This window comes from Gambusia affinis, linkage group LG10 (assembly GCF_019740435.1).
Source record: "Gambusia affinis linkage group LG10, SWU_Gaff_1.0, whole genome shotgun sequence".
Classification (NCBI taxonomy): Eukaryota; Metazoa; Chordata; class Actinopteri; order Cyprinodontiformes; family Poeciliidae; genus Gambusia; species Gambusia affinis.
In genome coordinates, this window is record NC_057877.1 from 27875538 (window position 1) to 27902950 (window position 27413).

At 37.7% G+C, this 27413-nt stretch overlaps 2 long non-coding RNA genes across 4 annotated transcripts in view; one reads left to right on the forward strand and one right to left on the reverse strand.

Annotated features, from left to right (window-relative positions):
• The window catches only part of LOC122839189, a 167349-nt gene extending 140436 nt beyond the window's left edge, over window positions 1-26913 (reverse strand). The window contains exons 1-4 of one of the 3 annotated variants that reach the window (XR_006372001.1): window positions 26733-26911; window positions 17448-17532; window positions 16615-16798; window positions 16446-16498 (exon numbers count right to left, since the gene is read on the reverse strand). This is a non-coding gene — a long non-coding RNA (uncharacterized LOC122839189). Of the gene's footprint in view, window positions 1-16445; window positions 16499-16614; window positions 16799-17447; window positions 17533-19652; window positions 19825-26732 lie in introns of those variants that run through there. The other 2 variants (XR_006372000.1, XR_006371999.1) reach the window with 2 other exon arrangements.
• On the forward strand, window positions 19301-21170 carry LOC122839190. Its single transcript, XR_006372002.1, has 3 exons — window positions 19301-19496; window positions 19585-19692; window positions 20821-21170. It is a non-coding gene; the product is annotated as an uncharacterized LOC122839190 (long non-coding RNA).
• Window positions 26914-27413: the final 500 nt, after the last annotated feature.

Here is a 27413-nt window from a genome sequence, read left to right on the forward strand (position 1 = left end):
CACTATTTTCAATGTGGACACCACCAATAATTAAAAGGTTAGTTATTATAACTCTAAAGCTCTACAACATTTAGCAGAAGCTAATGTTAAAATGTTATGGTAAATGGACTGAACTTGTATAGCGCTTTTCCAATCCCTTTGACCACTCAAAGCGCTTTACACTTTATATAAACGTTCACACATTTATACACCGACCGGTAGGCAGTTTGTTGTAAAGTGCCTTGCCCAGGAGCACATCGACGGGAGGCAGGAAGAAGCTGGAATTAAACATACAACTTTGTGACCACAAGACAACTACAGAACCCCAACTGTCACACCAACATGATATTAAATGAAAGTGAAGACTAAAGTCCTGAATTCAATTCAAATTATATCTGCTCTTGAAAAAAAACTACAAACTGTGAACACCAATTTAAATTTGACATATACTGTGGATGATGTACATTATATCTTGTTCTCTACTATCTGAGTTTTACTTTGTTCCTTTTTAATAAAATTATTGGGAAAAATAGAGAGAGGAAACGGATCTGCAGGATAAACCATCATCACCCACTTCAAAATAAGAGCATGACTATAAACGTAGTTGAACTACTAGAAGATTTCTTTTGGTGGATAACCAAAGCCTTTAACACAGATGTTGAACTATATCCAGTTGAAAGTTTTCAAAACAGCCAAGTGAATTACCGCTAAGTTTGCTAAAAGCTAACAAACTTGCTAAACAAAAGTTAGCTTCACCATAAGAAGAAATGTGCCACCATGGAGGACAGTAAGTGGGTAAGTAAAAAAGGAATGACAGGAAACAGGTTGTTGCCAGGAGTAAAAGCTTCAACCAAAAGAAACAGACAGGCCTTAAAGTTATAAGATACAAAACATTATAAAACCAGAGATCTGCACCCAAACACGTGTTCAAACAGTTATAAACAAGCATTACAGTTTTAATTAACTGGTAAATCCAGACGAGTGCTGGGCTGTGTGTGCATCATAATCAAAAAGCACAAAAACTTTTAATGAGGAAAAGGCCAAGCTTCTCCAAATGGAAGCTTTGCACTTTAAAATTCACCAAAAAGACAAATTTACTGAGATATGAAGACGAACTGAAGTGATAAGGAAAGAAAACGCCGTCATTCTTTAATATGTCCCCAATCAGAACAGAGTAGTGTGTTTGTAACATGAAAAAACATTTATGCAACCAGTTTTCTGCTGTTATTATGTCATAAAATGGTCTTTGCACTGGTTAGTAATTCTGTTTTAAACTGGATTGAAGAACTGAATCAGTGCAGAGTGGTTAAAACCAAATCCGTCCGTTTGATGGATATAAAACCGATGCAGTTAACACTGCAGCGTGTTTTAAATAATTCCTCTAATTATAGTGACCTATGATTATAGTACTATGTCAGAACCTACACACCGACGTTATAATGTGCCTATTATGAAAACTAATTGCCATTTCAAGCCTCTAACTTCTTCCATTATTAAGCGGCTGAATGCAGACAGACAGTTTCCTCCTGAATAAGTGTTTAGCTGCAAAACGGGAAACGTTGTTTATTATTTGTTCAGCTCATTTCTGAGCTGCAAATAAATTGCATATTGAGAGAAAGTTTGCTGTACAACTTCATGTCAGGCACTATGCAGGCTTTTATTTCAGCTGCAGATCAACACACGCTGCCCTGTCCTCTAATTTGACTGAAGTTTGTGTTTTATCTCCAACATGCTGCGTATATTCATGTCTGCATCCCAACCTGGGAGCCGCAGCGGCGCTGTAACCTTTAGGATGAGCAGCGATGGGCGCCGGATAGCGGCTGCCGGCGCTCTGCTCCAAAGGTCTCCCTCCTCGCATTATTTCAGATTTTCCCTTCTGCGCTAATCACAGACATGACACCGCTGTGGAGGAGGAGAGCGGGGAGAATACTGGCGTATTATTCTGTTTTTTTCTTTACATGTATGCAAAGGTGTGACCTGTTAGTGGAAAATTAAGCCTCTATCCTTTCCTGCATCCATTTAATTGGCTAAAATGACAGCCTTTCATCAATACCGCCTTGAAAATACTTTGCAGCGCTGCTATTTCTCAATCTGCCACTATTTTTTCTCCACTCAACAACAGTCCCCTTTTCTTTTCCTTCCTTTATTCAATCAAATCACGGTCAGCGTGGATCTCCACTGAGGCCACACTGCAGCCGATTCTTTGTGTTTCAACTGTAAGAAATTAGGATGGAGAGAGGTCTCATTAGTCCACAGATCACAAAGACGGAGATTATCAGCCTGCACACAACAGCTGGAGATTTAAATGAAGGACGTTTAATGGAGCGCCTGTCATTCTGATATGATACCTCTATCTGAGGAAAAAGACAAAATCCTGCAGGGAGCTTTTCACCTTTTAAATATTGCAGCGCTGCTATGTGATACCAAGATCACAGAGACAAATTACAGGCACACAAAAGCCGACCGGAGGCTTTATTTAAAAAGAAAATACACCTCAGGAGTGTTTCTGAAGCTTCTCCAGCATTAATGCAGACAAATACAAGCTGAATATCACAACATTTTTAGTTCATTCATTTATGAAATTTAGTAGTTGATTAAAGAACAACAAGTCCGTGTTTCTGTACATAAATTCGCCTGAGCTGCAGTGAGCGGCGGCGGCGGCGTTGTAATTTCTAATGAATACATTTCTTCTCGGCGTGTGTCCTCACATGTTTCAGGCCACAATCATTTGTCATTTCAGGAGCCTCCTTTTTTTAGACATTCTGCTGTCGAAAAACGATCCATTACCAGAGCCCGCTATCTTTTCTCCTGTGTGAAGTGTCTGCAAGAAACAGAGCAGCGGGGGATTCACACACACAAAAACACATTACAGCCGCCTGAAACACACATTTCTCCAGCGGAGACACTCGGAGCTAAAGGTGGCTCCTCGCCTGCCCACTTCCTTTCACTCACTAATATATATAAAAATATGCACATTTTTTAATGTTAGCAGCACATTTTGCTCTTGTAAAACAATGCATTGTGGGTAAAATACTGTTATTTTAGAGCATAACTAAATCCGACAAGTATCAAGAGTCTAATAATAAAATATAAAAATATGAACATAAATAAATACATAGAATGAGTTCAGCTGTTTTGATTGAAAATACAGAATAAAGATTTTGCTGTAGACGATTTTTTTAATCAAGAGAATTTTGCATCTAGAAAAAAGAACATAAAAAATATTTTCTGTAGAATATTTTTAAGCCTAACTGACCTGTATTTGTTATTATTAGTTAGCTTCTGTTTGAGTGCATGTTTTGTTTATGACATGAGCTGTGAATCTTCCAGCTGGGCTCCTGCACACACAGCAGAGCGCAGAGGGAAACGACTCAAGCCTAGTGCTGTGATGCCATCTATTGGAGCTCCGGCTGCTGCCGTAACGCAGGACAGGAGTCCAAACCCAAACTGATGCTCATTCACACCTGAACTGATTTTAAACCTGGCAGCGTTCAACATCATTTCTGCTTTTCTTTATTTTACAATTAAAACCCTGGAGATTGGATAAACGTATTCACAAACGGCCAGAAACGAGATGAACAAAAACTAAAACACTGAAACATTTGAGATTTAGATCATTTTAGATGTTAAAATATGTCAGCATTTCAACCAGTTTAAAAACTCCTGAACTGGAGAGAAACAGGTTTGTGCTTCTGAGTCTGGAGAGTTTATTGTCCAAAAGATCTTTACTAAATCTGCAACATTCATGTTAAGAAATAAAACTTGCATAAGGCTTTAAGTTGTCTTTGTACATCCAGTGCATCAAATCATTGACTGTAGTCAGAAAAGCTGAAAGACGAAAGTCATGCTGCATGAAGTCGATGATTTTGTCTGTTGATCTGTTAGATAATCAGAGGATTTTATTGTTGTGTGAGCAGTTTATTCTTAATATGTTTAACAGTAGAAGTTTGTTTAATAATAATGATCAAAAGGAATAACAAAATATAATATATAAATAAAGCTAAGAGATTGCAAAAGGTAAAGATTTCCACAAAGAATGTCTGCTAACATGTTAGCTTCGTCATTAGTTCAGCTTTGAATGAAAACAGCTAAAAGTGACAACATTTCTCATGCTGACGCTAAAAGATTTACTGTCTTTGTTTCAGTTCATTTCTGCACAGGAAACAGACGTAAAGCTGGTGTTTACGGCTGATGATATTATGCAACTTCTGAGCAAAAACGGCTTTAAGACTCTGTTTGTATTTTCTGCTCCGTGACGTCTGGAGCAGAGTGAGACGCCCCTCTGAGTGATGAAGATAATGGAGCTGATCCTCTTCCTCCCCACGTTTCTACTCGTCTCTTAATTCCCTTTGGTTTCACTGCAGAGGGCACCGACGGCACACACACATTTACAGACTCACACACACACACGCACACACACACACAATGGAGCAGAAATACACTCATAGAAGCAGCACACAGAGGAGGAACACCTCAGAAACAAAGACACACAACACAGATCTGTTCTAAATACTGATAATTCTCCAATATTTTATTATAAATTATGAAAATAATGAAAACAGTAAAGAATAAGCCGATTTAATTTAAAATAGACTAATTGTAACCTTTAAATCAAGCTGCCTTGTTAGTTTTATGTCTGGTGTTTAAATGATCATTTGTTTCATTTTAACAGTTTCTCTCTTTTTTTAGTTTCAAGGAATTGCCAAAAAAAAAAAGCAGTAAATCTGACCATAACATTAATTTTCACTGCTTTTGTTTTCAGCTCCATGTGTAATATGTATAATACTCTTGCAAAAAATATTTATAAAGTTAAACAGGAAATAATGCCAGACATTTTCCTGCAGGTTTCCTGTGTGTTTTATTTTTCTATGTAAAATTCTGCTTCACCACTAATGTTTAACTGTGAAATAAAATGATCCTTTTCTTGCTTTTGGTACTGAATAAACCCTCTGTTACATCTATTTTAGGAAGGGCCTCCAGAAAAACAAAACAGCTTTATGTGTAGAATCTGGAGATTATTATTTATCAACACAGCGTGTCACATTCCTGGATATGGTCAAAAATGTTTTACTTTACTAAAAAATAAAAATAAAAATCACACAAAAAGTTACGTTCAAGTCAGACGGTGACAATAATATGAATAATACTAATAAAAGACACAAGTAACAGCGACAAAATGACAAAATAAGTCCCATCTAGATGTTAATTAATCTCAATATTTTGCTTAATTTCACTTCAGTCATTTGCAAAACAATATTGGCTCATAACTCTGCAAAAACCTAAAATCTTAGCAAATATTGTTGGTTTAATTTCTAGAGAAAATATCTTAAAGCACTTGAAATAAGACAAAACTTACAGGTAACTTTTTAGCAAGATGTAGGATCTTGTTTAAAGTATCAGCTCCTAAATGTTGACACAAAAAAACCCCACTAGATCGACTGGCAGATTATTTCACTTCTAAAGTGGGAAAAAAAACTACTTTCCATCAATATTAAGGAATTTTTTAGGTAAAACAAGCTCCTATATCTTGCTGAAAAGTTATTTGTAAATTAGTTTTGTCTTATTTCAAGCGAACTCAGATGTTGACATTAGAAATGAAAGAAAATACTTGATAGTTTTTTGTGTTTTTGCAGTAAAACTGAATGACGTTTGGACACTAAGTTTATTCATGTCACTGAAATGAATAAAACAGCTTCGGTTTTAAAGGCCTTCCTTGTTTTTGGACAGAGTCTCTCTGTTTTTAACTGGTTTTATCCCTAATTATCTGCTCCATGTTTGATATTATTATACCAATATTTATAAAGTTATGCAGGAAATAAACAGTTTCCTGTTTCTGTGTAGTTTCTATTTTATTCCTTCAGCTTCACATTTATGCTGAATGCAGTTTTTATTGATTTATCTGACTGTGAAATGTATTCATTTATGGTTTTGCAGAAATGCTTCAGGATGTTGTGTCCTGATGTGTTAGACAGCCTCATCTATAGGACGAAACGCTCTTCTTCTGTGGTATGTCTTATTGTTCCAGACGTTTTCAGCTGACATTTTTCCACATCTCTTAATGTTTGTGTCACATTTGAACCGCGTGTGATTTGTATTTGTTTGCATGTGTCTAAATGTCACTGCTGCTGATGTTTCTGCCAGCAGTCCCTCAAAATTTCACACCATTTTTTTCTTTTTTATTTGCTTAAATTGGATTCACCTCGGCTGTCACTGATGGAGAAATTAAAGGTTTGGACAACACATCTATTCACGTATCTGTTCCAGCCGGCAGCAATCATGTCAATTTATGTGTATTTCTGTGTGTCTGTGTGTGTTTTCACACCACTTGTGTGTGGCTCAAGGCTAAACGCTGAATAGCACACATGAGGCTTCATCACCGCATCGCAGAGCAGCCAATGAAAACCCAAATCCCTCGACCTCGTCTGCGTCCGTCCCTGAAAACATTCCCCATCAGCAGCAGGCGTACGCAAACATTTTGGGATTTAATTACGAGGGAGATTCGTTTCCATCATATCCTGGCAGTCCTGCAAAGCCACCAATAATTCAGAACAGTAAAGCTGTTACAACCTGTAATCACAAGATTCCCAAAACATTTGTTGAACGATGAAAACGCAAGTCATTCTACACAGAGGAACAGAAACATTTCAGCTGTAAACTTGCCCGTTAGTTTATTATAGATCACTCTTCACATTTTAAAGCTTTCTTCAGTGCAGAGGTCAACCAACTAGCTGCTTCATGTATGTGATATTTTACTAAGCTAGTTTTAATGAAAGGGATTATCGGCGTCACGCTGCAGAAAGAAATCAAGATTATTCTAACTATTTACAATTAGGATAATAAAAAATAAAAATATTTATAACTTGCAGTGGCACAGATATATTGGCAGCAAGTGGTGACCTTTGTGTCTGTGAAAAGCATTTTATAAATAAGCTTTACTTACTAAGAACATAAGCTGTTTCTGTGGGTAATCTTGCTTTTTATTTGGTGTCGTTTACCCACAATGCACTGTGTTGTAGCACACTTCCTGTATTTGGTTCTCTTGTAAGTGGATTTGAATGATTTTCTTTCATCCAAACCAGAGTTCAATTCCACATTCAGATTTCCCAACATCCACTGGTGGCCACAAGAGGTGGGCAGGGGGGGGCCATGGCCACGAGAAAAAAAAAGTAATAATGTGTCTACACGTAAATTTCTACAAAAAACTTCATATATTTACAAGAAAAATGCGAAAACACTTAAGTGGAAATATTGTAAGTTTAAACGTATAAATCTGCAATATTAAAACATTCAAGACTAAAAATACCACAAGTCCTCTGAGGTTTAAGTGATAAACTTAAGAAATGCATTTTTCAAAGTGCCGTTCCAGGTCAGGTCTGACCCAGGAGGTTATGTTCTGATACAGAAAAAGAGTCCAGATGTAACATCTAACATTGGATGTCCTTACAGGACCTCTGGCATTTTTGTCTCAAATGTCTGACTTTGTAACCTCAGAAAACTTCTGAATTTTTTTAAGCAAATTATAAATTAATTCATTTAATCATGAAAAAGCATAAATTGCTTTTGCAAATGTAAAACTTTTCAACCTCAGAGAATATCTTGAAAAAATGTTTCATTAATTTTTTGGTTGAAATTTACTTTATTTTTTTAATTTTTTGTTATTTGATTTGGCCCTAATACTTAGCGATACCAAGCAAACCCGACATCCAGCAAACAACCTAAAGTTTGTTTCAATAGTTATCCACTGAAAATGAATGACGAGCTGAAGCTCATCTTAAAAATGTAACTGTCCCTTTAAGAAGCTGAACTCCAGATGAGGTAAAAGCTAAACGATAAGAGCTTTGAACAGAACCTGTTGACACTCGTCATGAACCGCTTGTCAACGTCCAGCTGACCGGTAACATTTAGCAGCACAGAGGGGGATTTTAAAAACAAAATGGCGTCTCGTCGGATTGGAACAGGAAACGGTCTTGTTGCCATGGCGAACAGATGGGAGAAGAAGAAACGACTGACAGGCTTCCTGATGCTGGAGCCGACTTTGATTTGGTAAAAATGGTAAAAAAGCAGCAGAAAATAATAAAGACAAAAGAATAAATAATGTTAATGCAACTACTGGCTGTTCTTGATTTGTAACAGATTCCTGCTTGTTCAGTTAATTATATGCAACATAAAACTAATTTTAAATTATAAATTCATTGTTTTAGTATTTTTTTTTTCTGTTTTGTTGCTTGTGATTTTATATTTCTTTAATGTTTGAAGTCCAGGCGCTGATTTACACATCGACCCGAGTCGTTTTCAGGTTGGTGCAGAACATGGTGACTTTCAGAGGAATGAATTCAGAGATCTGAACCAGGAAAACGTTAAAACCATGCAGAACAGTGAGAACATGGAGGTACAGCAGCGCTTATGCTAATTTATCTGTGATGGTGCGTTTTCTCCTCAGGTATCTACTTTCCTTTCCTCTCAGAGTTTCAGTGTTTTCAGATTTAATAGCAGCAGTAGAAAAAGTAGAAATGTATCTTTAATTGAAGTGATAATATTAGCGACAGCTTTTTGAAAACAAACTTTTAATGTGATTCTGTCTAATCAAGAGCATGGAGCATGAATTTATAATCATATTACACTCTGCTGGCATTTCCATTTGTACTTTATTTGACTAATTTATAAATATTTCTGCTTCTTTTTCTGTTTTCCTCCACTGATATAGTTTACTGTAAAAAGTCGTCCTACTTAGTTGCATTTCCTGGGGATTGTATGATTTTTAATCTAATATCTGTACAGTAGCTCTATTGTTTATTCATGTTTCATCAGTCTTGTTTTTTTAACCATTTTGGGTCTTTGATATTAATATATCTGATATTAATCCTGACTTTTCTCTCTACAATAAATGATATTTCCATCCTGTTATCATTTTAAAATGATTAAAGAATGACTTTTAGCTTTACAATCAAAGTAGACTGAGGTTAAACTTCTCCAATAAAAGATAAATGATGGCGTGTTGTGGTGGCGCAGGGGTTAAGCACAACCCACATATGGAGGCCTTAGTCCTCGACGCAGCTGTCACAGGTTCGATTCCCGGCCTGTCGACCTTTGCTGCATGTCTTCCCCCTTCTCTCATTAACCACTTTCCTGTCAGTTAACTATCAAATAAAGGCCACTAGAGCCAAAAGAAATCTTTAAAAAAAGATAAATGATCACTTTCTCAGGTTCCAACCAGATTTGGAAAGTAATTAGTTACATTTACTTTAGTAACTGGTTTAAAAACATGAACTTTTAGGAGTATTTTTACTACGCTGTGCTTTTTACTTTTACTTGAGTAATTTTATTAGGAAGTATTTCTACTCTTACTTGAGTCAAATTTATGGATTTTTTACCCACTAAATGAAAAACAAACATGAATTAACTAAAAATTCACCAGACGGAGACACACAGCTGCAGTTTCTGGTAAAGTTTTATAAGTTTTTTTTATTGAAAGAAACTGATTTGGAAAAATTTAAACTGCCTGATTATTGTCATTTTGTTCTTTAAAATACCAAAATTTCCACTTAACTTAATATTTTGGTCTTATTGATGTAATTTTTAAATATTAATGATCGACGTTTTGATCAGTTACTCTGTACTCGTGTTGCCTTTTTTACCCAAATATTTTTTTACTCTTATTTGAGTCATTTCTACTTTTGTCGGTCAGTAGAGTAAAAATATACTGACACAGTGATAGTGGGGTAAAATCAACAGATGCTGAGGCCACAAAGAAACTACACTGATGTTAGCTGTCCTGGGAAAGACACTGGAAGCTGATTTGATCTGAAGTTTCTCCACTGTTCCCAGTTTGATCCGCAGCCCGACTGCAGCAGCAGTTGGACTGCGAAGCCACCAGGTCCGTCTGATAATTGACTGTCAAATAAACGGCTGTTCCTTTCCGACTCCGCCGCAATCTGTCTTCACTTAGAGAGGCTCAAGCCGGGCCGTCGCCCCTCCCTCTGTCCTCTACACCCAATTATCTATCCATCTATCCGTTTATTGGCCCCGACCGTTTATCCCTCCATCAGCAGCTCTCCTCCTGACACGCTAACAGCTGTTTGACAGTAATGGCTCTAAAAGCAGGACAGGACGCCAGCCGCTGTGTGACTCTGCATGTTCATGTTGCAGAGTCACACAGCGACATGACTCTGTCACTGGTCTTTATACAAAGACCTGTGGGTGGAAACGCTTCTCTCTAATCTCTCTGATTTTAACCTCTTCCTCTTATTGCCATGAAACAACTGCTGGAGCTAAACCTGGAGCTAAACCTGGAGCTAAACCTGGAGCTAAACCTGGAGCTAAACCTGGAGCTAAAACTGCCCTGTTGCAGGGCAACATGGCTGCAAGACCTGGGAGCGTCAGGAGGCGCACACGCACACACACGCACACACACACACACACACACACACACACACACACACACACACACACACACACACACACACACCCACACACACATCACTTTAAGAGAGTTATACACACACACAGAGACCCCTTCCAATCAGCAGGTTTGGGTCTTTTCACTCACACAGATCATTTATGACTGAGTCTTAGAGCCACGCTGAGAAAAATTTAATAAAATTACGAGGAAAAAGTTGCAATATTATGATTTTCTTGTAATATTATGACCTGAGGCAGGTAGAGTTCCTAATAAAAATAACAAAATCAGGCAAAATAAAATGTTTCCAAATCAGTTTTTAATTGAAAGAAACTTTAACAGGTTTGATTAAAACATGTTTGTTTTTCACTCAATGGAAAGAAAATCCAGAAATTTTACTCAACTAAGAGCAGAAATACTTCACAATAAAATGACTCAAGTAAAAGTAAAAAGTACAGCACAGTAAAAATACTCAAAAGGACATTTGCAACTTTAATAACACTGATTTTATTACCAAATATTTTCACTGTATTCTAATATTATACATATAACTCTTACAAAATGCCAAATATTTGTCCAAATTATCTTCCTCTGTGACTTCTGACTCTACAGTATCTGGAAATGATCACCAACAACAACTGCACTGAAAAACACTAAATCTTACCAAGTATTTTTGGTAGTTTCTAGTATAAATATCTTAGTGCACTTGAAATAAGACAAAAATAACTTAAAAGTTACTTTTTACTTTCAGTAAATAATGGTGTAATTGGTCTGAAATAGTATGTGTGTAAAAACTAAAAGTATTAACTTCTGAATTGAGTTCAGTGAGTTCAGATGATGATCAGTGTGTGTCTGTTTCCTGGCTGTAAAAACCCTGCAGGATTTGCTTTGGATCATAATGAATTTTCCAGTCTAACAAAGACCTGTGGGTGGAAACGTTTCTCTCTAAGCGCTCTGATTTTAACCTCTTCCTCTTATCGCCATGAAGCAACCGCTGGTTTCAACACCTGGAGCTAAAGCTCCCCTGCAGAAGCTAACCAGCAGATTTAATAGTTTGTCCACTAATGCAGCTCTTAAACTCCCATCACCCTTTGCTGTAACACTCATTAGCTTATCAGGACAAGACAAAAGGGAATATTAGCTCTGCCTGCTGCGCTCAAGGGCCAAGCTGACGTGTCACATCAAGATAGCAGGTATTAGCATGCAGCACATCCATCTTTGTCCACTGATACAACTCTGTAAGCCTCTCATTACTTCATCCTCTTAAGACAATACGCTCCGATTCCTCCTCCTCTACCCGACCGGTGAGGTTTTCAGTGGTCACCCGTTCAACACGCCTTCCTAAGGCTCAAATCCCCGACCTCAAACTTCCTCCAGATCCCCATCACCTTATCAGGAGAAGACAAAAGGAAAGCAGAGGTGTGACTGTCTGACTCTGCTGGCTTTTGGATTAGCTGCTAACGCTAACGCGGCTCCTGCAGGCCAAGGTGAGGGCTGCCTTAATGTTCCAGCTTTGGGGCAGAAAGCCGCCTAATTTCTGCTTCTATCGCTGCTAGCAAGGCTTCGTGCGGCTTCTGGGGCGCCGCAGGGAGCTGCAGCTAAGACAAAGTAGTGCGAGGTTAATCCCAGCACTGCAGGAGTCAGAAGGTATTTAAATAAAAAGGAGAGGTACACACCTGTTTAAATTTCAAAGAGTAGCAGGTTGTAAAAGCATAAAATCAGAAATAAAACTCAGATTTGTCTGTTTTCTGCTCCTTTGGTGAAGTAATGAAAAAGAAGATTTTTCTGATGTTTGGAAACTTTTCCTGTTACTATAAATGATGTATTGTGATTGTATTCAACATTCTGCAGCACGGACAATGTAAATTAAAATATTAATACATGTGTGTGTAAATAAACACCTTACACACCTGACTGGTCTGAAAACAAAACACTAACTTAGCAAAAGAAATCTATGAATTTCAATAACTTTAACATATGAAATATAAGAAACATGATTTAAATTAGACAGATCAATAAGTTATTGAGACATTAGGAATAATAAATATTCATTACAATCAAACAAAAACAAGGTTGTTAAAGTAAACAACCTTCCTGCACAAATTAAATGTTTAAACATTTATATACCAAGAAAGTTAAAAAATAAATATGTAAAAAAATATTCTCCCAAACTCTTCTGGCATTTAGTAAATATAATTAATTTGGGTAATTTAACTGACCTCAAACAGGAAACGTTTAGTCTGGTTGAACTGTATTTTTATTTTTCTGTTAGGTGTATGTAAACTTCTGCTTTAAATGTTAATAACATTTTCAAATTTAGGTTTTTAATAAAATGTTTGTTTGCATTTTATTATAAAACTGTGCAATTTGAATATCAAACAATTTCAAGGAGTTTATACAACAATTTAAAACTTTCCAAACCTTGAAAACTCCTCACTGAAATCAGGCGCCTGTACGAACAGGTTTAATTTTTATATTTTTGTCTCTTGAGGGTAAATCCCAGAGGGATGAATAAAGTTTCTGTCTATCTATCTAACATATTCCAGTTTATCTGATGAGACGAGCTGCACAGAAACAACCTGACGAAGACACCAGATCAGCCTTTCCACAAACACGCCCTCCTGATGAGGAGCCAGGCAGAGAAATCACAGGTCAAAGGTTAAGTACAGACACTGTCCAAATCAGAGGGGTCAACAGACAGGCAGGGAAAATGACGGGCTTAATGACTAGCTGCTGCAGCTAATGACAGCTGACACACACACACACACACACACAGGCAGGTGCAGCCACACAGATTACAGATGAAATCAAGCCGCAGCCACTCCTGCTCAATGAGCTCTAATTGGTTCCTGAGCAGCTCAAGTCCCGCCCACTACTTTACCAGCCCATTAGAAGTTATTAGAGGGGTTCCTCAGGGAGCGGTACGGGTCACAACACACGGCTAAGCTAGCTGGGAATAATAACCCAGCAGCTTTAATGGAGAGCAGTCATCTTCACAGCGGCAGGGAGGAACTGAAGACGAAGCAGTCGGACAGAAAAATGATTTATGACGCTTTAAGATTGGCTTAATGTAGGATTATTACAGAGCTGCAGCCGCATGCGGCTCTCAGCTAAAATTTTAAAATATAGACTTGACTTAAATGCATTTTTTTGTGTCCTTTTTTTCTTTCATGGAATAATTGTATTGGATTTTATTGATTATATTGATTTTACAACAGAATGTGACTAAAATTACCAGCAAAATGTTTTAAAATCTATTTTTCCCGTAGCTGCGTTTTCATTCACCATATAATTGAGCAAATTAACATTTAAAAAATTTATTTGCTTAATGGAAAGAAGCCAGTTTTGGAAATGCTCACGTTTTGATAAAAGGTTTTGCTGAAGGGTGAGGTGGGTTTTTGGCTGTATAGAAACTGGTTTATTTCACAAAACTGCAATGGAAACACTTTTTTCGCATCACATGATTAGTAACAGGATGTTACTACTGGCAGAAACCACAAAGAAGAAGACAGGAAGTTGTTGGAGGTTCATGGTGGGATTGTTTTTAATGACTTATCGCATGAACAAACTTATTCATGTGATTTTATTTACACTTATTAAAAGGAAACATTTCAATTACAAAAGTGTGTTTTTTGACATTTGTGGAAAACTGACAAAGTTCTGCGCAGATTTGTAATAGATACACAGATACTGTGTTTATGGATGGACAAACAGGTTACCACGCAAAACACGTTCGTTACATTTAAAAAAAAATAAATAAATCACAAAATCTTAGAGAAGTTCCTGCTGATTTTCCAGACACCAAAAACATGAACTTATTGTCAAAAAACGTCTGACTGTGTTTTGTCTTTTAAAGCACTCAGGTGCAAATGGAAGGACAAAACCACGCACATCTTTTCATAACACGTCTCCCAAACTGGTAAAACTAATAAACCAGGTAAGATTTTCAAACAAATGCAGGTTATAACAACTGCATTGAATTTCCACAACAAAATGTCACAAAACGTTCCTGCAACATGTTTTCAAATTGATTTTTCTTCTCATTGTCTTTAATATTTCCCATAAAAACCAACATCTCACTGAAGAGAATATATTCATCCTGTCGCACTACAAAAAAATCTTACCAAGTATTAACGGTCTCTAAGACAAAATTAACTTACAAATAACTTCTTAGGAAGATACAACAGCTTGTTGTAAGTCAATAAAATCCTTAATACTGATGAAAAACTTCCAGATTGTTTCACTTATAACATTCAAACACTTGATATTTATCATTTAATGTTTGAAAGTGTGAAAAAGAGAAGGTATCTTTTAACTGAGTCAGTTTGCAGTAGTAAGTAAGTTAATATGTTTAAATCTAGCTTGCAACGTTAGCTGACGGCACACACACACACACACACACACACACACTCTGTGATTGACTTGGGCTTCAGCGGCTTGTTGGGAACAGTCAAAGCACCGGTGCATGCCATGTGACTGAGTGAGTGTGACGGTTTGGCTGTGTGTGCTGATGTGTTGCGGTACGTAGATAGCTCATTACTCATTCTGCTCCAAATGACTTTGTTCTGGTGCAAATTCTGACATTTTAACGTGCCAACTGAGAAGTCAGCTCACTGGAATGCTGCGTGCTGGTTTAAAGTTTACTTAGTTTAAAAAATGAAGTGAGATAAAAACATTTCAACCTCGGGTAAATGAAGATCCAGGTGGGAAATAAGTTTAATTTAATTGTTGTTTGAGGATTTAATGTTACTTCACTTCTTTACATTTTCACCCAAGCGCTGCAAAAACAGAATCTAACCAAGTATGATTGGTCTAGTTTCTACTCAAATATTTAATACATTTGAAATAAGACAAAACCAACTTACTAGTATTTATTGACTAAACAAGCTACTATTTCTTGCTGAAAAGTTACATATAAGTTAATTATGCTTCATTTCTAAACAAGACTAAAAATATTTGGTTAGATTAAATGTTTTTGCAGTGTACAGACAGTAGCTTCACTTCCTCTTTCGGCTGATTGTGTTGCTAGCTAACTGGCTGCAGGGAATTGATTAAGATATAATGCTGTATTGATTAATCTGTGATCTCAGGCTTCCATCGTACTACTGGGTCAGAAAATCCAAAAAGCTTTTTTGTTTTTGCATCTTTTACAGTGATTGTCGTTAGAAGACTGAAAATGATGGAAAATCTCACATAAAAAAAGTTCCATTTGTCTTCCGAGCAGAAATACTAAGACATGTTTCTATTCCAGCACTCAAAATACACAGAAACCTACAAACATAATGATGTACTTCAAAATAATAACGTCCAATCAAGCCTTGAATTATTAAACAGTGTTGAAAAGTATAACAACCAGCAGCAGGGGAAGCGAGGCAGAGTTTGGAAACAGAGAAATGAAACACAATATTAAAGTCTCAGTTTTAAAAAAACACACAAAATGAGATGCAGTGATAAAATGTCAGAATTTGTGGATTTGACTTTGCTGGTTTTCTGTTTAACTTTAAACGATTGAACATTTTTGCAGAAAATTGATCCCATCTGTATTCAGACTTTTTAAAGTTACTTCCTTTTCCTCTTGGTTTTTCAACATTCAGGTAAACGGAGAGAGTTAGGAAACCCACACGACTCCCTGCTTATGTCACAAAATCATCTTCTGAGAAAAGTAACGCAAAACGTTATTAAATGCACAAAACTTCAGTCTGAACTGAACTTGGAAAGACAATTTTTCAGTTTTCTGCTCCATCTTCTTGGAGCCTGAAGGAGCTGCTGTCACTAAATGTTTTTCAGGAGGAGTAATCTGTAAATGTTTTAATTAAGGAATCTTAACTAATTTATTTATGACTGCATTTACTTTTTCTGTTCTGCTGTGAAAGCTTTGTAAACAAGAGATTTTTAATCTCAATGGGCTTTTCCTGCAGAAACAGATTAATTTGAGTGTCTGAAAAACAAAAATGCTCTCCTGTGACATGAAGGGAAGTTGAACTGCCGTCATTTTGACAGGACAAACTGCAGCAGGATGAGGCAGAAACAGCTGATCTGCTGCAGAGCAGAGAAAATAACCAGGACTCACCGAGTGCAGAACACTTCTGGTTTCACTCCAACCGCTGGAAATCAGGAACTAATCTGCAGGCCACACAAAGACTTTACATTCTCTCCACCTGTTTCGGATCCGGCAGGTTTTACTGATAAACAACGGGTAACGTTACGTCTGACGTACATCAGAGATGAAGGTTACTGACCTTTAGCCAGATCCGTCTCTCCCGCTGTGAGCAAATCCACGATGGTCGCCCTGCAGCCGGTCCGATCCAATCCTCCATAGTTTGTAATCCTGCAGCACAATGATTCCATATGAACGCTGCCTCTTCCTCCTCTTCCTCCTCAGCTTCATGGTTGCTCCAGACTCCGGAGCAGAAAGGTTTCCGTCTGCAGCGGGACAACAGGTGAGAGGGAATCAGGAGATGTTCTGCTCCTCTCCTCTCCTCAGCTTGTCTGCTAAGACTACGCTTGTTTTGCTGCTCTTTACAAAAACACACAAACTCACACACATACTGAGGAACACTCTTTTTCTTCCTTTTGGTTTTGTTTTGTGTTTTTTTTTTTTTTTTGAGCGGTGCAGCTAACCCTGAGCCGGGCCCGGTCTGCCTTTGAGATGCTCTCTAGCCCACAAACACAAGGCGGCTTTCATTATCTTGCCCGTCGCAGCGCAAGGCCTAGCTTCTAAAAGCTACTGATTTCTTTCTTCCTTTAGCCCCCTGCACAAAGGGAGGGCATTTTGTAAATTACTTGCTCGTTTCAGACCAACAAAAGGTACTTTCATTGAACCCTCCTCCCCCCCACTGCTCTCCTTCTTTCCTCCCGCCATTTCATTTTGCTCAAATTTGATTACAAGGCTTGAAAAAGGAGGAGAAGAAAAGAGAAGAGGAAATAAGAAAGCTCCACAGATGGCGTGCTCATTCACTGCTGTGAATGGCTTTATATGGGCTGCCTTTATACATGTGGCAATCCAAAGACGCTTCAGCCGCTCGGCTAAAAAAAGAACTTGACAAAATTATTGGTTTGGCGGCTTTCTTACACGGCTGACATGGAGAACTCTGAAAGACGCGCCCGCTTCCTTTTTCTCCTCCGTTCTTGTCTCGATGCCTCACAGCGTTGATCACCTTGATTGAAACAAACCGCAAAATGTTTCTGATTCTAAGAGAAACCGTGTTAATATTCACCTGATCCGTTCCAACTGGGGTCAAATATTTAGCAGCAATAAACACACACACAACAGAGGAGGGTAAAAATTATACTCAAGTAAAAGTATCACTACTTCGACATATATTTACTCAAGTAAAAGTACAAATTAGCCGTCCAAGAAATTACTCAAGTAAAACAGTATTTGGCAAAAAGTTGACTCAAGTCCTGAGTCTCCAATCACAAATTATTAATCATCTAACATTTAAAATTTACATCATCAGATGAACTGAAATGTAAAACAAGGTGGAAATGTTGGTATTTTAAGAATCAAAATGACAATAACTCATATAAATAACAAAAAACAAAATCAGGCAAAACTATTTTTTACCAAATCCGTTTCTCTCAATAAAACACTGATACAGCTTTAACAACAACTGCAGGTGTGTGTCTGTCTGGTGAATTGTTGCGTTAAAACATGTTTGTGTTTCATTCAGTCAGTAGAGAATCCAGAAGTCTTACTCAAGTAAGAGAAGAAATACTTCATAATAAAATTACTGAAAGTACATAGTAGTAAAAATACTCCTAAAAGTTGTTTTTTGTAAATGTAGCTAGTTATGTAGCTAGTTACTACCCAACTGACACAAGCACACACACACACCCACACACACACGCACACACACACACACACACACACGCACACACACACGCACACACACCCCCATGCCCTCTTCAAATCAGACTGTCTGCTTACAGGCTGGTACTCTCCATGCAGCACTTATTTTCCTCTGGAGGATTACAGGAAAATGTACCCACACACACACACACACACACACACACACACACACACACACACACACACCCAGAGAGCAAAGCGAACTCTGACTTGTTATCCCATTATCACATCATCCCACCTGACAGAGCGCAGAAATGGAGAAATAGTTTGGGTCCTTGCAGGGTCACAGCGGCTAAAAGTCTAATGGGAAAGGGTCAGTTAAATTCTGGTGCTACATCATGTCGAGGTCAGAGGTCGGGCCGATGCATCAGCGAGGTAAAACTGTTAGCCATAACTCAGGCTGGGCGGAAAGAAAACTATTTTCTTCTTTAAGTGTCACTAAAGAGCTGCAGTATGAATCTTTTTTATTTAAAATATGTTTTTTACATATTTGCTGAAATTGTCACCATGTGTGACAGCTTGTTATGAGACAGATAATCTGAGAATAGATTGATTTCCTCCACCTCTTCTCTGAAGAAATACACCAAAAATAACCAATCAGAGCCAGGAGGCGGGGCTTAGCGCTGCCAATCAACTGTATCCTGCGAACTGTGCTAATGGAAAACCATTTATCAGCCGTCATCCATGGCTAGCCTAGCAACTAGCTTAGCAATCACAACACATCTGCTGATAGGGAGATGCTTGTGACTGAAGACCCGACTTCTGGCTCCTATTGGTTGTTTCTAGTTAGTAGTGGGAGTGGGAACTCTTCTTCAGAGTTTATCATTGAGCACCAAGCTGCAGTACTGCAGGCAAGAACATATTCTAACTAAATTATTTATAATTAGGCTAATACAATTATGTACAACTCACAGTTTACCACGTGCCCTGATGACTACATGATAATTTCTTCGCTAATTGTGACCAAAATATGTAGAAATTGTCGTATTTCAATTGTCCTCTGCTAAATATGATTTAGGTTTTTTTATTATTATTATTATTTTTATCTAGTTTTAGGGGTAACTGTGTTCTGACGCCGACCAGCATGGATACGTTTGCATTACAGGGACTTAACGCACCCAGAGCTGATCTTACCGTGCATAAAATTGCTTTATATTCCAAGTAAGAGATGTCCGACATCTGAAGTTTGGAACATTTTTTTCAATATGGCCGCTGCAAAAGTACTAAGATGTGGTGGAACCATGTTTATTTTACAACACAAACAAGCGAGTGAGTCTAAAAATCAACGTCTAAACTGAACAAATAACCAGTTGTGTTCTATTATGGACAGTAAAGCTTAAAATTACGCTTGTTAAAGGTATTGCAAACGATGTTTATGGGTGCCGCCATTTTGAAATTCTGACTTCTTAACTATGGGGCCGTTACCTCGGTGCTGACGTCAAATCCAGTTCCGAGTTTCCACCAGGTAAATGAAACGCAACACACTGACGACTCTTTCTAACTCTTTATGGCGGCTGCTGATTACAAATACAGTTCACCTGAGAGAGAGAAGAGAGACAGGTAGGCTTTGTCTTCTTCCTTTCTGTTATGCCGGATCGCAAACAACTTTAAGATGCACATCGCCACCTACCGTACACGAGAGTGTAGCAACACTACCTCACATCTATTACATTACATCTATTTTTAATCTGGAATAATCTAATAGAAAATAAAGCACGAATATATAGAAAAATAACACAAACTAAGAAACTATAAACATAAAGGAGTGAAAAGACATAGCAATGATAATGAACTAATATTGTAAGTTCTTTTGAAAATAAATACAACACAAGGAAAAGCTACAAATACGAAAGAAAACCAAAACATACCAGGATCATTCATAACAGGACAACAGATATCCACAGATTTTTACTCAAAAAGACTTTGAGACAATCTGCTTTTAAATAATTTAATACATTTAGCTAAATACAGCAGCAATTTTAAAACAAAGAATCGCCCAAATCATGGCCTTATTGCTAAGAAATGTTCTATTTTTTAAAGAATAAAATAAACATTTTTGTTTAGTTTTGAAAATAAATTATATATTTGACCCTCAATAACCCTCCATTAGCCTAATTTACAAACTAAAGAAAGAAGTTTGTCCTTGAAACCTTAAGAAATGAATTTTACATCTTTACAAACCTTGGATAAATTCATTCTGTCTTTTTTAAAATAAACCAAAGTAGTAAATGAAATAAAACTCCAAGAAGCTCCCAAAGCAACTAAACAGCCATTTTATTCCTACTCACACCTGTTAGACCTCACCGTCTTTCTACAGATGCTGTGTGTGTGTGTGTGTGTGTGTGTGTGTGTGTGTGTGTGCGCATATATATATATGTCTTGTTTAATGAGAAAAAATTTGATTTTGTTATTACTGATGAGGACAGAGATTCCCCTCTGTGTGCAGAGAACATTCATAATAAGCAGCCGATTCCCCCATCCCCAAACCTGAAGTAATTATTGTCTCAAGATAAAAAATGGAAAGCATGGGTTATTTTTGAAGGATAAAATAAACCAGAGATAGAAATGACCTTAATATTATTTCTCTCTCCAGGCATTTCCAGTGCGAGTGCGCCATCGGAGGGTTTGATAAAAGGATTAGGTGGTCAGCTTTACGTGGCTGCAGTCGAATCTGGATGTGGAGGGAAGAGCTGATTGAATAATTCTTGTTTCCTTTCTGCCAGCATAGCACTCTTCTTTGGGAAAAGTAAAAATCAGCATTATGCCAGATTTGTAAATGTGCTCTGTGTGTCTGTAGATTCCTCTCCGCTCACCGCTGTGTGAGCAGCTGCCTGGAAATCTCAGCATGTGGAAAACCCAGTGCTTGTGTTTCTACGTTGTTGTGTTCCAGAATTTTAAAATATTCATTTATGGTGCTTTGCAAAGGATTCACCGTCTCATTCCTTCAGTTTTGTCACGTTGAAGCGGATATTTTTTAAGAGGATTGGCTTGTTGAGACAAAGTAATATATTTAAAAATAAATAAAAAATGTGTCCCATGCAGGCCACTGACTGAAATTAACCGAACCTGAGTGAAGTTGCTCCTCCCTCTTCTTCAAATAAAACAAGGTTGGCGTAAAAACGTTTTTGTGTGTGCCACAAAAATATTCGCTATCATTTTAAAGATAATAACAACCAGAGGTCATGGAAGGTCAACCAGCTGCTCCCTCCCCACACTTTTATGAAATCCAACAAAATTCATATCAAGTCTGAAAGTTTGTGCTGATCAAATTTTAATTTTATTGGTTTTGATGATACTACAGAAAGTTATTTTTGTTGGATTTCATTAATATGGGGGCACTGGTCGACCTCTGAAAACCTTTTTAAAATCGTAGCAGCACGAGCGAAAGGTTTTGCTGCACAAACAGAGTTGATGGACATCCTCATCAATCCTCATCATTATTGTGATTTCTCATTTTACTAAGACATCTATTTAGTATTAACGTTGAAGCTCAGATGTCAGTACTTCGCTGTGATCGTCCTCTTGTATAAAATCATTTGATTTGCAGAAACGACCAACATAAAATGGGAAAGTAAAAAACATGAAACCAACTTTAAACCATATTCTTTGCTTACGACGCTATTAGGTAAGTGATGTCCAAAGTGTGGCCCAAGGGCCATTTGTAGCCCTTGAAATATGTTTGCCTGGACTCTGAACACAAGTTAAGAAAAAAAATTGGCCAACAAAAGAGAAAACAATTGATGCCTCCAAAAGCTGGAAATAATCTGTTTTCTGTCAATAAGGCAACACTCCAAATCACATATTATGTTTTAGATCGTTGATGATATACAGATTTAACATAAAAATGTTAACCGTTGGTAAAACTAAAAACAAAATTAAAAATGCAAATATTAGTTTGTATTTATTTTATTAACGTATTTTTCGGCTTGTAGCCCGGTGCGGCTTTTCTGTGAATTTTTCTTCAACCACCAAGGGGCTCTTTAGCAGGAAGTGAATCAGTGGAAGTCAAAATTGGAAATCAAAGAAGAAAGCGCTAATTCTCATTTAGAACAAGCACAGACTAGCAGCAGGCACGATGGAGAAATATTTTCAAACTCATCATGAAAACCACACAAAGAAGTTCGTATGATGCAGCTTCTAAGTCGAGAGCTCTCGATCCGGCAGTACAGGGAAAAAGAGCCGCTGCACGTAAGCTCGGCGTGAACGAATCCATGGTTCGGCGTTGGAGACGGAGGGCTGCGTCCGTAATATATCCAGCAGATTTATTAAGTGAAAAACCGAGAGCAGCGAAGGTAACCAGTGCGGCTTGTATATATGTTTCCAGTTTTTCTTCAAAAACTTTGTAGATGCGGCTTATAGTAAGGTGCGCTCTATAGTCCAGAAAATACGGTAATGAATTTTGAGGCTCGTCAGTAGACTGAGTTTGCTAACTTTTTGCAAAGTGTTTTCACACCTGATAGTTCAGTAAACTCAGTTCAATTGGGACCAAAATTGCAACATTTGTTACATTTTCAGCTGCTGCTGTTCTCTTTCACACTGCACTAAGTTAAACTACCCAAACGAATTGAAAACCAGTTTCCCTGCTCGCCTGTGGGGGGCGCTGCCATACAGAAGGAATCAACACAAAAACCTCAAACAAAAATAGAGTAGCATGAGATTTTAGCGGTTAAAGGATTTCTTAAGGTGCATTCACACCAGTCCTTTTTAGTCCGCTTTAACTGAACTCCAGTTCATTTGCATAAAAGTCCGGTTCATTTATGGAAGTGTGAATCGAACTCTGATTCAGACCAAAAAAGCCAAATTCTGGCTCACCTTCAAATCTAAGTCTCGGTTCAGTTGAAGTGAACTGAATGCATTTTTAACCCCCACCAGACTGACGACCACTCTAGAAGCAGGAAGTGGACTACAGCACAGGGCATTCTGGGTAAATACAACCAAAACAAACGTGCTAGTCTAGTGCTAGCATGAGAAATGTCTCATAAATTTTTACCAAAGACAAAGGAGAAATCCTGCACCCACTGAATCCATTTTTGTTTACATTTTGTGAAGAAGGAAGTTGTGCTCGGTGGCTTCACAGGTTTTCTTTGTCGGGTCCTTCAGTATTTCTTGGTGCAGCGCCCCCACAGGCAAGGAGGGGCACTGGGTTCTTAAAGGGTTCAGTTGGTTTGACACAGCGAAGTGAGAAAGCACAACATGGTGACAGTTTGAACAAATATGTAAAAAACATAATAATATAAAAGTTACATAATGCAGCAGTAAAAGAAGATGTGGGAATTCTGAAGATGTATTATAATTCCTGCTGTACCTTTAAATTAACTAAACAAACAAATCTCTTCAACTGTTATTTCCGTGAAGTCGTCTGACATTAAGGGTCTTCTAGAGTTCAACATCAGGCAAACGCTCCAGAAACCATATTCCATTTTTAAATAATTTTTTTATTCAAGCTGTTAAAATAAAACATTATTCATCCTCTCTTATCAGGTATCATCAGCCGTCAGAGCCGCCTGCCGTTTAAGCGCGTGACCTCAGAGTTTACTTATCATAACAGAGCTGTGACCTCCTGACCTGCAGTCATTACCGCTGTCGCCTCCAATCAGGCCGGCGCACGGCGGCGATAAAGCCTCTGGGAGGAAACTCGCTGCTGGGACGGAGCGACAGCAGATTTATGTATATGTGCTGGAGAGGTGGCAGAACATGCCCCGCCCCGGGGTAATTCTCATGTTCTATCACCCCTCAGGGCCGAGGTATGCTGAGAGTTATTAGAGGAAAACTGAAAGGTGTTTGTTGGATGTAGGAATACCTGCCATGCAGTCACTGTGAATTTCTGTACGGATATGTTTCTTTAAATAATGCCAATAGAAAGAGAAATTAAAAACTAGAGTTGTTCGATTTGTCACTAGCTTGTTTCTTAATTACGTGTAGCAAAATATAATGTCAAAGTTTATTACAACGGTGTTTCTCTCTTCCTCACCACAAGCACTGAAAAAACTGAATTCTGATGTTTTCGTTTCAGAAAAATGTCATAATGCTCAGACTAAAGTCAGAATTCTGAGATTAAAGTCAAAATTTTGAGATTATAGTAAGAATTCTCAGAAAAAAGTCAGAATTTGAGAAATTCAGTCAAAATTCTGGGAAAAATGTTGATCTTACAGTAAGTAATTGACTGCAGTCTGCCTGGATATGGTGTGATTGTGACGTGATGAAAAATGACAGTTTTCAGACATTGTTTACGTTCTGATTTACAGCTTCTGTTTCTTTCTGGTGCAGAATTATGGCGCATGTCTCACACCAACGACGTAAAAGCTGGATAAAAAAGCTGCAGATGCTTTGGAAACAATCCTACATGTATCCAGTTTTGTACAACGTGTGGCACAGATCGTGTTTTTGGGAGGTGAAAAGATCGGAATCGGGCCGTTCAGACTGCCATTAAAAAGTTTGATATGGTCGACTTTTGAAAAAAGCTTTTTAATCTGGACTTCTGTAGAGAGAGCAAATAAGACGGTAAAAAGTTGCTGCCAATCCAGTGATTTTAGTTCAAGAGTTAACAGCAAAGTAAAGCAAAATCTAAAAGAACAAAACAAGGAAAATTAATTAAATTTAACTTGCAACTGTTTATAGGGAGTCTTACAAATCATTTTGGACACAGGAAGGAAAACTCAAGCAAATCAGAAAACACTGATGCCTGTTAAACCTCCATGAAGTTTATTCTAATACAGTTCGGCTTACAGTGACTATCTGGTAACTGAACTGATTTAACCACAAATTACCTGAAATATCAACGAGCGGCTGCCAACAATCCAGCAGGATCTCATCACTCTAACTTTTCTCTTTCTGACCTGATTGTTTTGTTTTTCCAAACTGCTTCAGAAATGCATCAGATGAAAGCAGTTATAGTTAAATGGCATCATCACAGATTAATATAAATAGATGTTTGCTCATCTGGTTATTTAAAATGATCTGCTGTGAGTCCAAACTTTGAGCATTTAGCTGACACGACGCCATGTCTGGACTCACACCAATTACCAAAACTGATTTTGACCAATTTTTGGAAAAATATTAAAAGGAGCAGATAATTTTATGGATTATCTTATGTTTTTGAATGCAGCAGGAAATTAAGGAATTCAAAGATAATGTGTTTGTATTTCTGTCTGCATTTAATTTATCTGATTTTATGCACTGAAAAAGTAAATATATGTTCATGCTCTTAACCAAATATTGTGAGAGTTTTTGGTTTTAATGCCTTTAATAAATAGATAATTAAGACTTTTTGTTTATGCCCTGTAAACACAAACATTATGAAAACAGAAATAACTGAACAAAATCTTTGGATGATTGAATGAAAAACATGTCTTACTTTTGAATTTATTCAAATATAATCTGTTCACAGAAATTGACATCTGTTGTCCTGAGTTTGTAAAACACAAAGAGAAATTTTAAACACACATTATAACTACAAACATGATGTATTAATGAAGTAAATATATTTTCTTTCTTTGTGTTTTGAGATTTTGGTCAATCTGAAAACTACATAATATAAGTTTACAAGGTCAATTCTGAATTTTTACTTAAACTTAGCACTTTATCAGCATTTCATGTGATTTGAGAATTAAAATGAGAATTAAAACACACTTTAGACTCTTAATGTACGACATTTATGGCTGATGAAAGTTTTTCGATGGATGTTGGCTGATGAAATAAAACCTTTTTTAAGACAAAAATATTTTTAATTGTGAAATTTTGACTTAAACTTTACATATTACCAGCATTTGATGTGATTTGTGAATTAAAATGCAAATTAAAAACACCTTTCATCCGTTTCCTTCAACAACAACAAAAAATCTGCTAAAATGGCAACATTTACTGCTGATGGAAGTTCCTTATGGTGAGCTAACTCCGGCTTTAAACAGAAAAACAACCGAGTCCTGATAAAAATCAGAGACACATGAACCATATTCACACAGTGGGAATGAACACGTCACGTCAGAGCCAGAGGAGCACCACGCCTCCATGATGGGTCACTCTGGAAAATGATTGGTCGGGGAAATAATCCCCTGACAGGAGGTCAAAACATGACTTAGCACTTTTCACATTGCATCTGCGGTCTAATTTTAATTAGTTGGACTTTTGCAAGAAAATGCAAAAGTCCAACTTTGACTCCAAAACACAAAAACTAAAACTTCATTCCTCCCTCCTTATCTCCTACAGTCTGCCTCCTGAGTTCATGATAATAATAATAATAAAAATAATAATAAGAAAAAAAATCCTGTCTGTCCCTAAAGTATCCCATTGTCATTCCTAATCAGTGCTGAGAATCACAAACTTTTCCTCCTCCATTCAGCTCTGGCTGCTTATGCAGTTCCCAGAAGGCATTGCCTTTCAAACTCTTCCTCTCTGTCGCGCCCGGCGAAGATACCGGCAAAAAATAAATAAATAACCAAACAAAACAAAACAAAAAAAAATCAAACAACCGGCGGGGAAGACAAAAGGAAAAGTGTCCAGAAATACCTGGTGTGTGCCCAGAGGAAGGCTCCCGCCGGCCGGCCGGCCAGATGAGCAGATATTCCCCTGTCCTCCTCCTCAGCCTGCCTCCTCTCTCGCCGTACGGCGCGGAGTGACTGCTCGCAGCCCGCCTGGCATATCTAATTAGAGCCGGGCTGCTGCTGCCACTATCGGCCACAGGATCTACCTCTCCAATCTCTCCTGACTCAATCTTCCCCATCTCTGATTTTCTTTTATATTTATGCTGGAATATTTAATTGTAGACAAAAGGTTACTCTGGGCTCCATTCATCGCGCACAGGCAGAATAATCTCCTTTAAAAGGCTTGACATTTCAGGCTTTTCAAAAGGGGCTGAAAAAATTATATCCCCGCTTTTGTTAATCAATGAAGTAGAACTCCTCCGAACAAAAGAATTAAATTGCTTGGTTGGGTTAATAAAACACGCAGAAATAGCTGCTTCCTGCGGGCTTTTGTGCCTGTCACTGGCTCCCCCCGCCATCATATGCAACCAGCACTGTAATTCCATATGATTTGAGGGGCAAAACTCTTATTTCTCCTCTCAGTTGGCTTTTTAAATCCCACTGGCTGATTGGCTGGCAGCGCAGTTAGGTCTGACTTCCACCGAGTTGAGCAGAGCGGCGAGTCCACTGCAATTTACAATTTCTATACTGCCTCTGCCTGGAAAAA